This window comes from Pteropus alecto, unplaced genomic scaffold (assembly GCF_000325575.1).
Source record: "Pteropus alecto unplaced genomic scaffold, ASM32557v1 scaffold185, whole genome shotgun sequence".
NCBI lineage: Eukaryota > Metazoa > Chordata > Mammalia > Chiroptera > Pteropodidae > Pteropus > Pteropus alecto.
The window spans coordinates 1,645,507-1,662,551 of NW_006438088.1; positions in this window are offsets into that span (position 1 = coordinate 1,645,507).

Here is a 17,045-nt window from a genome sequence, read left to right on the forward strand (position 1 = left end):
CAGGCAGCCCGGGTGTCAGCAGGCATCCTCCATCCACCAAATGCTCCATCTCCATCACCTAGGACAAGCTTAGACTGTCTGATATTTCCTACCAAATTCTATATATGGGCCTCTGGGGACATGTAGCATTTAGGAGATGACAATTTATTAAGCCATTGTCGCTTTTTTCTCTCCTATCCAAAAAGGACATAAAAGAGTAGCTTGGAGTTTTTATTTACAGCGCAGTGTTCTACCATTAGTACACTCATTGAACAATTATGATTAAAAACAAATTTAAACTTACTGTTGACCTTTCTTAATAATTACAGAGCTTAAAATTGCCCTGTACAGTGTAATTATTTTTATTCATTGTCCAGATACTTGAAGACCCCATTATGCTTTTTCCCCCAGGCAAATTGACCTCCACTTTCTTTTAAAATTCTGATTCTGCATAGATTAAATACTCCCTTCGCCTCTCATCATTCATTCATTTTGTGCTTGCCTTAGATTTAATGAATTTCATAGCAATCTCATCATTGAAGAATTGATGTTTTAGATTTTTATTTTTTTCCTTTTAATTCAGTGTTTCATGTAAACTTCTAAATAATCAATATTCAAGGTATTTTCATAAGACTCAGGACAAGATAAGAATAACCAGTATTATTGTTACTATTTAACATTATTCTAGAAGATCTAGCAAGTGAGATAATACAAAATAAATAAGAGTGGCATAATTGTAGGAAAAGAAGAAATAAAACTATTATTTACCTTAAAAAATCCAAGACAATTCACGGTACATTATTTGACCTAGAAATATAAATGTTAAATAGTTTTAATAATGTAAATAATGGCTATTGGTTCAAAAATAATTGTGATATATATTGTTTGGGAGGAGTTTTAAAAAGTATATTTTCACCTAGAAAATTTATAGGATCTGATATATCAAGAGAGAGCAGTATAGTCAGAACATCTAGAAACATGAAGGAAAATGCCAGAAAAAAAATCATTGAAAATTGCTCAAAGTGGTGGCTTTTGGGGAGAGCAGATGCATATGGAAAGAGCCATAATAAAGGATTGATTCTTTTCATTATAAGCTTTTTAATGTTATTTGCTATTGATTTATTTATGCCTATATATATTTTAATATATATATATTTCTTTGATTAAAACATATGATTATCCATGCAATGGAATGGTATACAATTTCTCAAAAGAATAGGGCACATTCATAACATAATAACATGAAAATAAATCTAACATGTGGTGAGTGAAAACATGTTGCAGAATTTTTAAGCATGACGGAAAAGCACTTTCTTTTTTATTTCATAAAATTAGACTGTAAATTTTGCTACAACATGTATTATTTTGTAATTAAAATGTAAGAATTTCTTAATCCAAGAAAATCCACCAAACTTATGCCAAAATAATGAAAGTGTCTAGATTAAGGTAAACAAAAACCAAGAGCTTGCCTATGTGTCATTAATAACCATTAGAGAATTTAATGTACAAATTTCCCATTCACAATGGTGAAAAAAAGCATAGACACTAGCAATAAGGCAAATAAATGCACACACTTTACAGAAAGCTACATATGACAACGTGTAAGTGGAGAAGTTACCATGATCCTGACTGGGAAACTCAATACTGTAAACCCATAAACTCTCCTAAAATTAATTTCTAGATTCAACCCAGATTGCAACAAAATCCCCAACAGAATTTTCTATTTAACTTGTCCAGCTGATTCTAAAATCCAGCCAGAAGAGTAAATGCAAAATTAGTTCAGAAAATTCTGAAAAAGAAAAGTGAACATACAAACATAAAATATAATTTTCCAGCAGTTTTTTAAATGTGGCATTAGAGCAGGAATAAAAGAAGATAAATGGAAATAGGAAAAATTAAACAGGCAGTTTACACTCAGTCTGATGGACACATGAAAAAATGCTCAATTTCTCTGACAAGAAAAGAAATAACAATTAAGTGATGAGCTACTTGTTGCCCAATTTGTTGAAAGAGTTAGGAAAAAATTAATAATACCCAATTCTGGAAGATAGATGGAGAAGCTGTGTTCTCATATATTACTTGTTTTACCAGTTCTGAGGACAGTTTGGCAGGAAATGTACATGTTAATGTGCTTTAAACCCTGACCCAGAAATTCTACTCAAACTCTATCCTAGAGATACACACATACGTGTGCAAAACTAGATACATGTACAATAATATTTACTGACCAAAAAACCCTGGAAATTACCTAAGTGTCGATCATTATGGAAAAGATTATAAATTATTTAGCCATAAAAATAATGTGGTGATTTATGTATTGATATGAACAGATCTCCCAAGGTATACCTTATATTGAAAGTGAAAAAATCATAGCACGATACAAGTTGTAGGTGATCTATATGTGTATATATATATATATATGTGCATAGGAAAAAGTTTGCAAGAATATACATAAAATGTTTAACAACAGTTCCTTCTGAAAAGGAGATATTGGAGTAGATAAAGGCAGAAATTCACATTTTAGTCTAATAAATATGAATTTCTGTGTGATTTTTTAGTGTGATATTTTTGCTTAGGACAGAAATTTTACATCCATTTGTAATTAGACATATTTTCATAATACGATATTAAAAAATATCTTAAACCAATCTACCAAAAGAAAAGCCTATGGCAAGTATATTTTATCATTTAGCGTTTAAGCTGAAACTTTAATTTTATCACCTGGACTTCCAGTAAGGAAGAAAAATTACGAGCAGTACAGAATTAAAAATTAAAAATTAAATGTTTAACTTTTGGTTTTATCATTATCTTTTATTTTCTCTCTCTTTTTTTACTATAATATTTAAAGTCTTTGTGGAAAAGAATGGGAAGAAGAGAGAGAGGGAGAAGATAAGAAAAATTTGAGTAATTCCAAAAATATGTGAAAATCCCAATTGTATCTAACCGCATAAAGTTGCTAGCCATTTCTCACTACACAGAGTGGTAGAAACAATAGCATGGAAAGTAGCCCTTAGTTTATCATAATAAAAATTATCATGACAAAAATTTGAGTGGGTGCAGGTCGCAATGCATGTAAAGCACCAACAGCCTTCCTTGCACACTTACACAGAAGATGCAGATGAGACTAAACTGCCCAATCTCAGCTTTTTCTTAGGCCCTTTTAGATTTTGTCATAAAGATATTCCAGACTAGGCTTTACCACTAAGCCTTCCCTATTATTACATGCCCAGGCTTTTTTGTAAAACTGCAAATCACCAAACAATTGTTAGATGTGGTTATTACTAATTCCTGCAAATTACTTTTTAATGCCTCTCTTCCTAACTCTAATCAATACCTCTTCATAAAAATAAATAGATGTTGGGAATTCAAATAAAACAATAACCCCTTACCCAGTGCCAAATAGATGCAAAATTCTGAACAATAAACTGGGAAAACAAATGATGAACAACACACAGGATTTACTCTCTAAAAACCCTACTAACGTAACAGAGGACAGATATGTCAACAACCACTTTAAAACCAGGCTGAATTCAACGAAGACTTCCACACCAGGGCAGCTCACAGGGAGCAGGGTGATATTTAACCAGATGGACTCTAGAAGGACTCATGTCATGTGGAAAATGACATGTCCTCTGGACCTTGAAAAAAATGGAGGAGAAGAGCATTCCCAGAAAGATCCACATGACCAAAGGCTTCGGGGTGAAAACTACCAGTAGCGTGGTGGTGAAGCTTGATGGGCAGCGAAAGGGCACATGGAAAGGGAGGTAGATACATAAGTAGGAATCAATCTGAAAAATAAAACTGGGACGCAAGTTATCAATTAGCATCCCATAATTGTCTCCACACTTTGAAGATCCCATAGGAGTATTTTTCTAGCTTGGGACTTCTTGTCTGTTGTAGCTATGTGATATAAGGACTATTCTGTATTTCACAGTATTTACTAAATTGGGCATTTTGAATCAAATAAAACTATGTTATTCCCAAATCATTTCATTTGTAATCTGATCAGAAAAGGAAGGGTTATTGCCACTTCAGACACAGAGGGGGAGGGTGGCTTGTGCGGCCACCAGGGAGACTGCATTTCAGTCCACATCTGCTTTCCACAGCAGCTTGGGGCACAAGAGAGAGGATGCCAGCTCTTTCATAGGAAGCTCGGGAGGAAAGATCGAGAGCTTTGGACAGACAAAGGGAGAGCGGAAATGGGGATGGCCCCTGTTCTTAGGAGCAGAATGTGGATGAAGTCATTTGAGAACTCTCTAGAAAACATTTTTATCTAAGGCCTCTCTTCTCAAAATACACATACATGTCCCAATAAGCTGGTACAAATGCATCCTACACATTCCTTAAGTCAGAGTAAGGCAAAATTTTTGAGTCATTTTGTAATGAAAGGAAAACAACAACAATAACAATAATAAAAACACTCATGAAGAGCAACAAGATATTTCTTAAACAGGGAATAATGACAATCCTTTCAGCCTTTGCTTAAATCAGCAGCCTAGGAGGACGAAAACAACACACGTTAAAAAAACACCATCACGTTCATTTCTAAGTCTTCCGTAGAAAAAAATGTCAGAACTATCTCACTGGATTCTAAAAGATTTTTACACCAGAGACATCTCCTCTTTGCAAGATGGTATCACATCAAAGATTATCTTGGCAAAAGTTATGTCAGTTGACATTTCAGGGACCCCAGCTGTGGAAACGTTTTTTGTGGCTGGTTGAAGGGGCGCATTCCAAAAGCAGTGGGAAGCCACCCTCTAATTATATCAGGTTTGCATCCTAACCATGGACTTGACTGGTGAAAGGTACACAGTAGGAATCTCGCGAGTGCTTGTTGACAACCTGATCTTCACCGATCTGATGTCCATTCTTTCTCAAAGTTCTTTTTCTCTTCTTATTATAAAAACACTTCACTGCCACTAGTAAATTTTTATAAGGTACAAAAAAAAAACCTCATTCATAATCATACCATGCAAATATTAACACGTTTTCATTTTAATGTTTCTCTTTTTTCTGTGTTATTCCAACACTTTCAAAACACTAATTTAAAAAGTACGTCCTAGGATTTATTTGACTGATGTATATAAAAAAGAAAGAGATCGACAACCACACAAAATGAACAGAGCAGGACCCTGGCAGAACCAAATAAACTATCTTAAAATACGTTTGTAGATTCAGTTGCTCAAATTTTATCTTCAATTGCAATAAAGGCAATACAGAAGAGAATTCAATAAAAACATTCTTTTAGAGGGAGATATTCATTACCAGAACCATGTTCCACAGTCACAGTGCAAATGCCCATTCTAGTTAAACAAGGTCGAATGATTCCTCACTTGCTACTCTACAATCTTGGGACACAATAAAGAAATTGCTACCTAAGTAAATTTTATAAAGATTACAGTAGGGCAAACACAAAGGGAGAGAAAAAAACAATAATATTCAAAGCAACAATGAAAAGCAACATAATTTAATTCCACTAGGAGGTACTTGCTTAGTGCTGTTTGGTTTACCTTTGTAGAATTTAGGACTCTCTCTAATAGCAAAAAACAACCCCAAACCTAGATATTTCATGCTTTTGAATTTGATATACATATCAAATATAAATTTGATTTTCAATTAATTCTGCAGATATTCAGTTCAGTCATGAGAGATTAGAACGAATTGCCAATTAAATTTACATATGGTATTAAATCTTTCTGGATTTCTGTTTTTATTTAACTTATGGAGATCCTATTTGCTGAATATTAGCATAAGTTTTCACTGAAAGAGAGTCCTTCAATAAAGACGACTGGCATATTTTCATGTGTAATACATTAGTATTTTTCTATGAAAAGATCACAAATACATCTTTGGGCATCAGTGAGGAACTAGTCTGATGGAAGAAACCTTTCTGCAAAAGATCTGGACCTCAAAAGTATTAGGACAAGTTTGACCCACTCAGAAGAAGGCTTATAGTGTATTTATCTCTGCTGCTCTCCTGGAGTTGTAATGATTACTGTCAGCAGTAATGCCCGTTCCTCTGACAGAGCTGACACTGCTGAGTACAAATTAAAGGAAAATCAGACTTTTTAGTCTGAAAGGGTGGTGGAAATGGGGGAGGGGCAGAATCTTTCCTTCCATATATTCCTTCTCACTATTTTGAGTTTGTCAAGGAGACTCGGCACCAGAAAATTTGAACGGAGATGATGCAAACTGAATAGAGAGGTTTTTTTTTACTGTCGAGCGGAGCGAGATGATCATTGCTGAGAAATTACCCAGGATCCTTCAAATTTCCCTAACCATTACAAAAACAAAAAGGATGAACAGTAGTCCCTCTCAGTTTAAGTTCTCACAGCTTAATCTGTTAGAATTAAAAACGTGATGGTCTGTTACAAATTTCCAAAAGACAATGTGTGTAAATTTCTAAGAAAAAAAAAAAAAAACCAAGGAAACAAAAAACTAATTCTACATGTAAAAACTTAGAGAAACCGATGACCAAAACAATTATAGAATTTTTTTATTACTGGAAATTTTTGAATTAAGGTTTCAGGATTTCACTGTGATGGAAACAATAAAGTGTCTTCAAATTGCTAATGAAAAGCTTAACAGAAATGCAATATTAGTATTAATTCTTATATGCCTATTTCTCTCTAGCTTCATGACAGTTCACACTAAAAATGAAAGTCAAACCCCTTTTCTGAGCAGGGCCTTAATTGCATAGAGATATGCTAATGTGGAAATGACATATCAGATGTTGCTTTTACAAAAAAAAAAACCTACAAGACAGTCACTAGTATACTGTGAAATATTAATAATTAAAAACAAATCACACACGTCAAAATAAATACATCTATTATAACATCCTTGTTCCTTTACTTGCACTTGTTTTCTGAAATGGCAGGTGTCAAAGTGGATCTTTTTGTTGTAGTACATGTACCCAATTATGCACACAGTTTAGAAAAGATCTGACAGCAGACTGAAATGATTAGATGTATGCAAAAGAGTGAAGTAGCAAAAGGGGAGAGTTCTCTGGAATTATTGTTCTAGGACGATCGAAGACAACAGAATGAGTCCCAAACTGTAAATACTCTCTCAGTGATATTTAAGTCAAGACTTTGTACCCTGGACATTCTCATCCACGCTAGGGAGCCTAGAGCAAGGGGTCCTGATACACTGACTTTTATTCATTGACAAGGTAAGAGAGATCAATATTCCAAGAGGGATGTCAATTATTATACAATTTACTGCACGATTCAGTGACCGGGTTCCCCGGTTGCATATTTAACTTTTAAATCCTTCACTAATTCGAATAATTTTCTTACATATCAAAATGAAATTAGCCATTTCCCTTGTTTCTAATATTTTTGTATCTTCACTCATTTCCGATTTAAAAATAAACCAGAGAGCCAGTTTACGAGTTTAGAATGAGGTCCTTAATTGCTAGTGGACCAGAGTGTCTCAAAGCCTTGCCTGGAGCATCCATCTCTGAAAGGAGTTAGCTGTAACCTCATTTGTTTTCTATTCCTAAAGTTTGATAAATTACAAATGGGATAAACTGGAGCTGTTTAATTGAGAAAGGTGAATAAGTCCATAAAATACTATACTTCTTTCATCTTTCACTTAATGCATATCATTACAAGAAACATTGCTTGCCAGTAAGCATGGCTACTCACACTAGTCCTCTCTCCTCCCTTCAGAGTATTATATGGGTCATCTGCCCTTGGCTGATTTTTCTTCTTATTTTGTGAGGATGTGAGACATAAAAAAGGGGGAGGCAATGAGTGGAAGAAGATCATTCACCAATCTACAAAAATGGGGGTGGAAATAGAGAAAGCATGAACTCAAACTGGTGGCAAGCAATCTTAGCGACAACAAAAACAACAAAAACAAACAAACAAAAAACAGAGCAAAGACCTTCCAATGAATGAGGACGCCCTGCTTAATCTTGGCATTTTTCCTTCCAGCAAGTCAGTTTCTTGCATGAAAGCTTTTGAGAGTGATTGATAATTTGATAGCTAACAATTTCTTCCAAGGTACTCCCACGCTCCTCAGATGTTTCTGAGAACTTTCAGAGACACATCTGCCTTAAAAAATTTTTAAAGATACTGTCTTCCATCACTATATGACTTCTAATTTTAATCTATAATGATATTAGGTGGGTTTCCCCCCCAAAATTATGTATTTATTCTAGGTGAAAAACAACACTTCTATTTTTTTATTTTATGTTCTCCAATTATATTCTTCAATAAAAAGTCTGAGGTTGAGGTCTTAAATGTAAGTGCCCTTTAAGGGTGACATTTACTTAGAATCATCAAGATTCTATTTTTTTTTTTCAGTTTTGTTCTTTTTCTATGAAAAGAAAAACAAACACTGGCAATTTTGCTCATAAAAGGAACACACACATGTAACTGCCTATTGCCATCCAGGACCTGAGCACTGGTTGCCCACCTGGAGATTTATACCCTCCCGACTCCATATATTAGGGACAAGTCAGTCATTGGCTATCTTGGCAGACAGGAAGGGTGATCCAAATGAATCTTGGGAGATCAGTCTTGAAACACTGTCCCAAAGAAACCTATACCTTTTCTCCCAATTCCTACCAGATCATGAAATCTAAAAGGTCAAGATGGAGTATTAAACCTTAGAGATGTCTGTTTCACCCCACACTGGCTTTGCATGGTGGCATGTAGGGTGGCCAGAGGGCAAAGGTCTGGAAAAGGGAGGAGTTCCGTAAGTCACTATAAATCATATTTCCCAGGGCACACTAAAATTCAGTGTTAGTACAAACCACTACCATGGTTACAGACAACCATGGTTCACTGTACTCACATGTAATAAATTGTAGAATATGAAAGGAAATATAGAAGATAGAATGATTTAGATGGTCACACATGTACAGTTCCGATTCTTGCCTAAGCATCCTTCTGCAGGAGGAGCTGGGCCATTTCAGCCTGTCATAAAGACACGCAGGCTTCTAATTCAAGGCTCTCAAGACCCATCAGCTCCACAGCAACCTCAAAGCTTCCTGTCAAAGTTGTTAATGGCAAATCTAGGCCATTAACAGTGTGAGTGTCTTCGGTCAGGGTGCTCCTAATAGCATCGTGATTGCCAAGTGATTGAGGACAATCATAGGGAAAAGACGGAAATGGCCTGTTAGGACCTTGTGGCCATGTCCCACCTGCCCCCACAGAGCTGCTTTCTGTCCATGGCCATACAGAGTGGTGACTTACAGGAGATTTACTGAAGCTTTTCCTACTTCTATTTTCAACCACTACAAGTTATAAAAATCTAACACTGGGGGTGGGGGAGAAGGATGAGAAACACACTTAGCACTATAAACGTGTATCTTATTGCTAGATATTTCCAAAGAATTATTCAGTATTGCTTATTACTTATACTCTAGATCCTCCTTCTTTCATTGTTGTCCAATGAAAGCAATTTAACAGAATTTCCTAAATGGAATACATTCGTTATTTGACACTTTGAGTGAACCATGGGGAAAGTTACACTTGCTTTTTTCCCCATTTACCCCTAAGAATCCTTTACCTTTCTCAGAACCACCTTTCCACCATTCATACCACCAGGTGAGCAGGATGTTGAGCTAGTTTAGAAGGCTGAGATCAGTGTGCAAAAATACAAATATAAACATTTTCACATTTGTTCTCTTTTCTTCTCCTGATTACAAGATCTTTTGGGATATCTGCTGGGTCATTACTGATAAGTTTTGCTGACAGCAAAACAATCTACAGTACAGAACCAGAGATGGGGAAAAAACCCACGACTTCCCAGAAACAACAATGTAAAAGTTATTTTAAATGTTCTGAGAACATGCCCTGTTTCCCAATCTTATTTGATTAGGAAACCTATCTCCCCACAGAACACCTATTAATCTATTAATAACTCACAGCCTACCAACTGTTACCTGCCTATTTTAAAGCTGTTAGAAATGCACCGTTCTAAATATTTTCTATATGAAAGTTTTCCTTTGAGAAGGTATCCTCTAAAATTATTCTTTTATTCTGTATTAAATGCCCTTCCTTAATCTCAAAGTCAATCAGTTTTAGCCATGCAGGCTCTGGAGTAATTCCCACTCATTAACTGAGTAAATTATATCTTTGTGCCTGTTTCTTCACCTCTAAAACACACAGTTGTCAAATTACACAAGAGTTTAGCATGTGGCCCCCAGAATACTCAATAAATGTTAGCATTACTAATATCATTATTACATATCCAAGGATGACTGAGATCAATCCTTTTGAAACAACCATGATCCTCATTCACATTCACCCCAATTCTGATCTTCATTCCATGTACTCAATGAATGCTCTTTTCTACCCAAGTTCTCGTTTGAAAATGGAGAAAAAAAAACATGTTATCTCAGTAGGAGATGACAATCTGGCCTTTTCATTTCTTTAACGCCTCTCATACCATCTCAATTAGTAAATTATTTTTAAGTGCATAGGTGGACAGAAAACTGTGCTAAGTCCTTTAATAATCACTGTTTTCAGTTTCTCACTAAGGTTTTGCACATTTTGAGATGAACAGTACCCATTATCCCAGTTGCTAAATCAATCATCATTTTGCAGAAGATTCAGATGAGACAATTTCACCTTTGTGGTCTTTGCATCTTGGGCACTATTAGTTTTGGTGGCTTTAAGTAGAATCGTCCCTCTACAGCGCATAAAGAGAGTTATGAAATAATACCAATCCTCAAACTATCTTATTAACATCTATTGGAACACAATGATAGTGAGACAGATTTAATGTGCCCCAGCACTACTGGGCTAGGCTGGGGCCCTGGGAGGGCTTCTGAAGAGAGCCCTGGACTGATCCCAGAGGCCACAGGACTGGCCCAAAAGGTTTATATGATGCCTTTGAACAAAGTAACAAGGGCCATCTTTTAAAAATTGTGGAAGCCCACCTTGGGTGTGTGTGAGAAATCTATTTTTTCCCATGTTTAAAGACATTTAATTTGGAAGTAATTTCAAACTTAAAAAATGCAAAAATAGAGAACAAAGAATGCCTATCTATCTTTTAATCAGATTCACTTATTTTTAACGATTTACCTTATTTGCTTTATTATTTTCTTTCTCATTTTTCCTTGAACCATTGGAAGGTGGGTTACATCCCCTTGATTCCTAAAATAATTATGTACATCAAGCCCTTTATCATCCAAGAATAAGGACATTCACTTTCATAGCCACAGTACAGTTACCAACTTCAGGAAATTTTATATTAACACTTTTGTCTAATCTACAATTAGTCCAAGATTTACTGGTTGTCTCAAATATGTCTTTTAGCCTATTTTCCCCACCCTCCAGTACAGGATCTAGACTAGGGTCTGGTATTTCCTATACCTATCATGTCTCTACAGTCTTTAATTTGGAATGTTTACACAGTCTTATTATAAAAACAATTACTTTTACAGAACTGACATTTTTGAAGAATACAGTTCCCTACCCTCTTATTATTCTAATGGACTATTCTTCATTTTCAGTTTGTCTGATATTTGTGATTATAGTCAGGTACCACGTAGGTCAGAATATTGCATAGGTGATATATCCTTCTCAGTATCACAGTTGATGGTACACAATGTCTCACTGGTGATTAATTTTGATTATCTGGTCAAGATGCTGCTCAAATTCTGGAGTATAAAATTACTATAGATTTTCTCCCTTACCACAAATTAGTATGTGGGAAGACAGTAAGATGATCTACATATTCTCCTCCTCATCAAAATTTCTCCCTAGATTTAGCATCAATTGATGATTTTTGCCTGATCCAATCTTCAACATGACTTTTCCTGCTCCTGCCCGCCCTCCAGTCTGACCTGTTCACCAGTCAGCCCTCAGGATACTCCTTTCTCCCCTATTGTTGCTTTTACTTTTTAGTTACTGGCATGAACTCATGAATTCCTATGATCTTTAATGGTTTATAATTCATTACTGCACTTAATTATTTTGATGCTCAAATTGTCTAAGATTTGGCGAGTAGAAGCACCTTCATGCTGGTTTCTGTATCTTTGCAACATTCTCCCATGATTTTTTTTTTAGAACCTCTTTCCTTTGTGATATAACAAGATTCAGGCCCTTTTACTGATCCTACTCCTGTCCTGCAATCAGTCATTTCTTCATGAATCTTTGATTCCCTTTAGTGGGGAACAGTATTAGAGACAAAGATAGAGGTAGATAGGGTCATTACCATTGAGATGTGTTTCTTTTTGCCATGTTCAGCAAACAGCTCAGAAATATATGCAGATGTAAACATACACATGCACTTACATACCTACATAAATACAATTATGTACATACAAGCATCTACACGAAATATGCATATTTTATAAATTATGAGTACTTCACCCAGATACCTCCACTTCTTGTGTATCCGCATGGGGGTTCTTTCTTCTCTTTTCCTATTCCATATTTGTGTGTCTGTTCCAAGTGAGATTCCAATTGACACATTGCCTTATTTGCTCACTCCTATATCTAAAATAGCTTGATAGTTGTTTTCCCTATTCTATAAACAAACTTACTACATCGAGCTGAGGATCTCTTTGTAACTGCCACTCCTCCCTTCCCAAGACTGGTCAAATTCCGTGTTCGTTAGATACACAAGTCCATCCTTTGCTACTTCCTTTTATCCTTCCTCCCTTCCTTCCTTCTCCCTCCAGTGGGATTAAAATATTAATTATGAAATACAGTTCGCTTGTTTCATTTTCCTTCTAATTTTTTATTTAATTTTACGTTTTGGATCCTAACATGCTTTCAAAGTTAAAAACAAAATGAAAAGATAGACTCAGGGAAGTATCATATCCTTTCCACCCTAGTCTCTACTCACCCCTCATAGGTGAACAACTTTATTGTTGTCAGGTTTATTCTTCCTGTGTATCTTTTAGTAAAGATAAGCAGACATGTATGCTAATTTTTCCTTCTTTAATACATAAAAGGACACATACTAATATGCTTTTCTGTACAAAGTCTTTTTTCATTTAAGTAATATCCTGGAAATCACTCCATTACAGAAGTTTTCCTAATCTTTTTACAGCTGCATAATACTACAGTGTGTGTATATATACTATAGTTTATGTAACAAGTCTCTATTCTTGGACACTTAAGTAGTTTCAGATATCTTGCACTTATAACAAATGCTTCAATGAACAAACTTATGCATATATATTTTTGTGTTGTTGGAGGTTTATCTTCAGGGTAAATTCTTAGAAGGGGAACTGCTGAGTCAAAAAGCAAATGCACAGTTTTGTGAGATATTTTCTCTTTCCATCAGCAATGTACGAGAGTGCCTAATTCCATAGGGCCTTGCCAAAAGAATGTATCATAAAGCTATTAAGTTTGCCAATCTCGTGAATGAGAAATATTTTCAATGTTATTTAAATTTGCATTTCTATTATGAAGGAATTTGAATATCTTTTCATATTCTTTTTGTAAATTGTTCCTTTACGTCATTTGCACACTTTTTTAATAGGATTTTTATTCATTTTCCTTTAATTTCTAAGAGATGGTTACTAATTAGGGGTAATAGCCTTTAAGATAGATGTTAAAAATATTTTCTTACAGTTGGTCATTCGTTTAACTTCTTTGCTTAGGGTGTGTCCCAGTGCTTTTTTTTTTCCTGTTTGCTTCTGACATAGAAAAGTTTTTTATTTTTTATGTAGTTAAATTTATCTTCTGTTTTGTTGTATTAGAATTTTGAATAATCAGTCAAAAGCCTTTCTCTATACCCAGGTTTTAGAGGGATTCAGTTGTTTTCTCCTAGTATGTGTACAATTTTTTTTACTTTAGACCTCTAGTATATTTAGAGTTCATTTTTGTGTGTGTGTGTAGTATAAGGAATGAATTTAATTTTACACTTTTCAAAATGACTATTCATTGTCCCGACAGCATGAATTATTTAAAAAAACAAAAACAAACAAACAAAAAACCTCTATGTCTGTTTTAAGCTAATACTTTTAGTTTATACTGAATTTCTACATATAATTGGATTATTCTCTAGAGTTTGAATTCTATTCCCTTGGTTTGTTCTATATAGGTGCAAGCTGTGTTATTTGGTGCATAGATATTCATAATTGTTACAACTTCATTGTAGAATATGTCTTCGATTATTATAAAGTGTTTTTCTTTTTCTTATTTAATGCTCTTTTGGCCTGAAGTCATCTTTTTCTGAAAACTTGTAAGAGTTTTGCATTTACATGATATTAAATGTCACATTTGTTGTACTCTATAATTAACACTTTTTTGATCAATGGCACAGCTTTGTACTAGAAAAAGAACAATAAAAGTAATAAATTGGATGTAAGATGTGGAGAATTTGCAACCTCTTTTGTTTATCTGACATGACAACTCTAGAGAATCGAGCAGATATTGCAATTAATAAATTACATAAATGATCTTTTGCATTTGTTGTAGCAGCTATAATTATGTATGACAAGAGCTGATTTTGTTACACAAATTCTGATTAAGATAGTCACTCTCAATTTCTTTGTATAGAGATTTGTTTATCTGTCCATTCAGTAATCAAGTTTTGAGAAGTTTAAAGATCTTAGAAGTAGAACGAAGTGGGCATATATGTTTAATTATTGCTTTAGATAATTTATATCAATAAAAATAATTGAATTTTTAAGTTTGAAAGAGACACAGATATGACAAAAATGAGGCCAAGCAGATGAAGCGACTTGCCTAGTCACATAGCTAGTTAGTACAAAATCACTCGTATCACGCAGGTTGCTAACAGCTAGTCAAGTGTTCTTTTCACACTTACGTATTAAGTCTATTTCTGTACACATCAGAATGCCTTCTTTACTTAGCAAATACCTCGGCCAACTGAAAATGTGTGTAACCAAACAAGCCTATTTGACGCACAATACATTTATTTGTATTCTTTTTTCACAGGCCATTTACACAAGAGATGAAACATTAAAGGGCACCTTTTAGGAAGGGTAAGTAAAAGACAGAGGGAAGGAGTGAAAATGAAGCTGAGCGTCTGAAAGCAAAATTGCTGGGTGCCTATTATAATGATGACTTAACGGGTATGTGATGAGTAGGCACTCATGGTCCTGATCACTTGGGCTTGTCATTCCTGTCAATCTAAAGGCCCCCAGATATGATCCCTAGGCTAACCCAGAAGATCCTCCTGGCTCAGGTGGGAAGATGGATGCGAACTGACAATAAGCACATTTCTGAAATGTTGGGAAGGTGTTTTGGGTCTCCTGTCCACTTTTGGACTTTGTTTTAGGTCTTTCTCCTCTCTCTCTCTGCCTCTTACCTTTTTAAAAAAATAAAATAAAATATAGTCAAACCAATCATACCAAGAAAAAGTCATTCTGATGTATAAGCTCTTAAGAGTCATGGAGAAAAAAAAATCTCTCCTGCATGCTGGAGCTTACTGCTTACTCGGAGGCATTTATATTAGAACAGGAACAGGAGCAGAAAGCACAGTCTAATCAGAAGGAAGAAAAAACACACTCCAGAAAATGCTAAAATAGAGCAGTAGCAGTGTTGTAGAAAGGGGTGTCGTTTTGGTCAAAAAAAAAAAAAAAAAAAAAAGGCATGTAGCAATAGAGGATTTAAATCCTTAAGAGTCATTGAAACTGTGCAGGGTTTTCCTCTCCTCTCTCCCCCAGTTCCAGCCTTGTAAATCCCTGAGGGAGCTCTTTGTGCAGAGATAATTTCTCACACTACTTAGAGAGTAAATTCATACATTTATAGAAAGGCATGTGATGATGTGTATTTATGTGTGTGAAAGAGGAACAAGGAATCTACTGGTTTCTCCATTTTGAAGGGAGAAAATTCAAAGAATTTTCACGTCACCACCTACGGACCAGGACAATGCCTTCCAGAAAAATAAAAATCGTCCTTTTCATGGTTTTTAGAAATACAACGCAAAATTCAATGATTTATTTTAAAATCTCTAATAGGACTGTTTCATTCTGCAGAAGGCCCCCAAAGTAAAAGGAACCACAGATGCTAACAAAAAAGGGGAAAAAGACAAAAGGTCTCATTACAGAATCCTCAATATCCTCTATTCTAAATGGTTTATTAAATTCTTCTTGTCATTCTCGACTGCATCTCCCAGGCTGTGACCAGTGCTGCAAAAGAATAGGAAGGGCGTGGAGTATCAAACGCAACTCCTCTTTTCCACACTCATGAAAATATCTCAGAGCTCACAATGGGTTAATAAAGAAGCCCAGGATTCTTGATCTCATGGAGAAAGAGCTCACCAATTAACAGGCCCACAGGAAAGCACAAAGCAGTTTCATATCAAAACAGAAAAGAAGCCCTGCAATTTGCAAATGTCCAGGAAATGCACGAAATATCAGTAAATAATGGAAATAGAAATTTTAAAATAGGCTCCTTGCATATTTAAAAGTGCCTTTTTCCAGATAAATAACTCTAGATGAACAATTTCATACACACAGAGCATTTTGAATAATTCCAAAGAATCCATTTTGCCAGATCCTTCTGCCTAATTGCAAGTCTTTGAACCAGACAACGGTACTCAAAAGATCAATGCCTGGCTGCACAAAGCATATATAAAGCATAATTAAGAGGACTGCTCGATGGAGCAATGGATAACATGCATATGGATGTGCGAAGTCTTCACATGAACCCACTGTATATTTGTGATATGTACAGTGGAGACATACACCTCCACTGCCCTAAATGTCTTTGGCTGCCATTTTATAAATTAAATAACCAAATGATAACGGAATTTAAAATAACAATGCAACCAAGCCTCAAATCGTGTTCTTACTTGGATTTTTGAGTATAGAACAAGCTAATTAACTATATCTGAGATTATTTATTTCTAATCTTATTTTACTTCCTATTTAGATCAAACTTTGATACATTTCTAGGAAATATGTGGATTTTAAACCTGTCATAATTCGTTCAACTTGCTTCTCCTTTTCTAATGCTAAATCAACATAATAAAACATTACCATCTTAGACTACTCAGAATGTATGTTTATACTTTTCAAGAAGGAATATGGTGGAGTCTATGTTTAAGTATGGGCAATGTCATTTGTGCACTAGGAAGGTTTGCTTCATCTCTCGGAGACAAGCACATGGAAGTCA